We start from the raw sequence: 3,366 nt of genomic DNA, 5'->3' as shown, positions 1-3,366 counted from the left end.
GAATCTCTCAAATTGTTTCTCTTGAAAACAAAAAAGAGTTAGGGGGGATCTGATTGAGGTGTTAAATATTGTAAAGGGAATTGATAGTGTTGGTAGCATCATCTTTTTTTCATATTTAACAGTGAGAATAGTGGAACTAGGGGGCACAAATATAAATTTTGGCAAGATAGGAGTCATATTCAGCTAAGACAGTTTCATTTTTCTAACAGAATGGTTGGCCTTTGGGTTGCCTGCAGATGTTATAGAGGCAGTAAATTTAAGTGAGTTTAAGAAAAAGCTTGATAAGTATATGAATGATAAGAGCTGGCTTTTAGATTTTATTTTTACTGTTTTTAATTATTTTAGTTTAGTTTAGAGGATGGAAGAGCCGAGATGCACCAATAGGTCCCAAAACAATATGTTATATCATTTTTCACTTGAACAAAATACAGCCAAAATCTTCAGAACCTAAATTTTAAGTACATTGACTCGGAAATAGCTATATTATTGTTCTACAAATTTGAAGTAAAATTGAAATAGCCAAAATACAGAAATTGACCAAAAAGCAAATAACCCATTCAGCATTAGGGCAGTATTAGATGGGTAAAATTTATCGTGCGATACGATAACATCACAAAAAAATCTAGTCAGCATGGATTGTAGAGTTTTATACATATATTATGAATTGATTTTGGTGTTATGCACTTCTAGTTACTTTTTCATAAAGAACTGGCATTATTAATGTATAAGTTACTTCTTGGTTCCATTGATTATTTACTTTTGATCAACGTAATAGGCGTACTTGGTTGAAAAATTCCTGAAACATGTACTGTATCCTAACAACAGCAAAACAGAACCAGAGAAAACCTTCAATAACCGCGGCACTTCAAATTCGTTTAGGGAGGATTAAATTAATCTATGAGGCCTTTTTTTCCCCTTTTTATTGGCTATATTTTTACGCCAGTAACACCAAGGGTGGGGCGCGCGTATGCTCAATTCAATTTTATTACTCAACAGCCTACCCTCAAATTGAAATTATTATAGGCAGGATTTGAGTAAATTAATTTATAAAACCTTGGGCATAGTCATATACATCGATCGAAAGGGTTTGACCTCCTGAGTCCAAAACTGTAATTAGACCTCAAATCAGGCCAAGAAATAACGGAGCTATGAGCTAAAAGTTTGTACTTGGAAAACTCAAGAGTCATTCTATGAACCGCTATGCTGTGAATAAAAATCAAATGCTTTGGACCTATAATTGTATACAAAGATACTTAAAGTAACCCAAAAACCAGATTCGATATTCATTTCTTTAAAAGTTTCTACTTCTAAAATCCACACCCTCGGTGACTCAGCAGTAAGCTTAAGAGCTTATAACGCTAAAATCTGGGATTGATACCAACGGTGGGCACAGGCCGCACAGCATAGTTAATCGTTTGTATAGCTTTGCGCTTAAACACGAAGAAATAAAGCTCTATAACAATATTACAAAATGTATTAAGTTTGCACCGCAGTTATTACCATACGTTTCGAATATGTCATGTCCCTAAAAAATAGGTTCTCTTTCTGAATTAGAATAAAAACTAAGAAACTAAACAATATAGTACTCACCACAATAAGACACGTCTAAAGTTCTCTCGCTTGTTTTGATAATGAATAATCTTTTCCGTTACAGCACAGCCTATATAGTATTACCCATAGTGAAATATTTACTTAAGGTACATGTATATATTTGTTAGGCAAGAAAGGTTAAAAAATAATCACTTATCTACAAAAGCACATTCAATTGTCGACAAGGTACACAACTCCAACGATTTCTTGGCTGGATTTTTAGATATGTTTGGTTTGTCGATATACCATATATATTTATCGTGTTCGGCAATACTTTTGTCTCTTTATTGTTTTTCGAATGAAATGAGCGTATATTACGAAACGACCATGTTAAAAGTTCATTCTAACAAAGCAATACTCAGAACGAACTTTCAGCTTAGCTCTTCTTAGTATCTGTTCAATTTAAAAACAATAATGTATAAACAGATAAAACTATTGCTGAACAAATAATAATATACATAACATACCAAGAACTAAACATGGCTGAAAAATCAGCCAAAATACCTGTCCGGTTAAAATCCATGATGGAATTATTCATTTCGATGAAAACCAGTTTAGTATTTATTCTTTTGCTTAGATTTTGACTACAACTACAACTAGAGAAGCAGGTTTTGTATAAATCCACTTCTTTTTGAGGAATTTTCCTTGTATGCAGAGAGATATTTTATATATTGGCTTTCCAAACCGAATTATAAACATATAAAAGTGTCGCTTGCCTAAAGATTATAATTTAAAAGAATGCATAGCTTAAAGATAGAGGAAAACTTAGGACTCTGAGATTAAAAACGATAAAATAAATGGAAGGAAATTTTAATTTTATAATCTTCCATGCAAAATGTTGCTTGAAAGATTTTCACTTATATATTTTGTTCAATATTCAGTAAAACACAGAATTATGTTTTTCAAATTTGCTTAGTTTTGTTTCATTTTTTATCTGAGAAGTGGACAAATGTATTCTTTTATAGTAAAAGTGCTATACTTAAAATAAGTTCACTAAAATGTTTCTGAAAACTATCTATACAAAAACTGAAAGATTATTTCAAGTGATATTTTCCACTTATTTATATGTTGCTAATCTACAGGTTAGAGAATTAAAATTGCTTAAATTACTTTGCTTAAAAATAATACTTATGTTTCTTTGTGATTTGATATTAAACTTTCATTTTCAATCCTGTATTATTAGGCTAACAATATTGAAATGTGATATGTTCGTACCCTAAACAACTTGATAATTTTTCTTTTTTAATAGGGGCCCTACTTTATAGAATGTTAATGTAGTCTATATTTTGCCTTTATTTAGATGGAGGTGTGTGTCTGAAACAATTGCAGAGTTGTAAAGTTTCGTACTTCAGAAATTCTTAATCATTCCTCATGTTTCTCATATTTTTTGAAAGCTTCAGATAAAAGGAAGAATGTATATTAAGTTGTATAATGTATAATCAAGTGTAAAAAATTATATAAAGCTTATTATATAAAGCAGTGGTTAGAATACTGGATATTATGGAAAGAAAGGTGATTGGGAATTATCTAGACAAGTATCGACATTAATGTCCACATATAAATTCATGCTCAATCTGTTAATCTATACATTGATCAAATACTCCTCTGAAAATTGTATATTTTTTATCCTGACTGTGATATTATTTTATACTAAAAGAGTCTGAAAAAGTAATGTCCAAGCCATTCAATAGAATAAGGTGTTATTTCAAGAAGCAAAAAAATTTGAAAGTCATTGTTGAATACAATCTTAAAATAATGACATAACATAATAACATA

At 30.5% G+C, this 3,366-nt stretch overlaps 1 protein-coding gene across 1 annotated transcript in view; it reads right to left on the bottom strand.

The window, feature by feature from the left end:
• Nucleotides 1-1,671, bottom strand: part of LOC111085677 — a 29,074-nt gene extending 27,403 nt beyond the window's left edge. The window contains exon 1 of the mRNA XM_022385384.1: nucleotides 1,591-1,671. The gene's annotated coding sequence lies outside the window, so the exon portion shown is untranslated. The remainder of the gene's footprint in view (nucleotides 1-1,590) is intronic.
• Between the last annotated feature and the right edge of the window lie 1,695 nt (nucleotides 1,672-3,366).

Source organism: Limulus polyphemus, unplaced genomic scaffold (genome assembly GCF_000517525.1).
Source record: "Limulus polyphemus unplaced genomic scaffold, Limulus_polyphemus-2.1.2 Scaffold546, whole genome shotgun sequence".
NCBI classification, from domain to species: domain Eukaryota; kingdom Metazoa; phylum Arthropoda; class Merostomata; order Xiphosura; family Limulidae; genus Limulus; species Limulus polyphemus.
The sequence above is the reverse complement of the archived record's forward strand: the minus strand, read 5'-3'. Positions and strand labels throughout refer to the sequence as shown.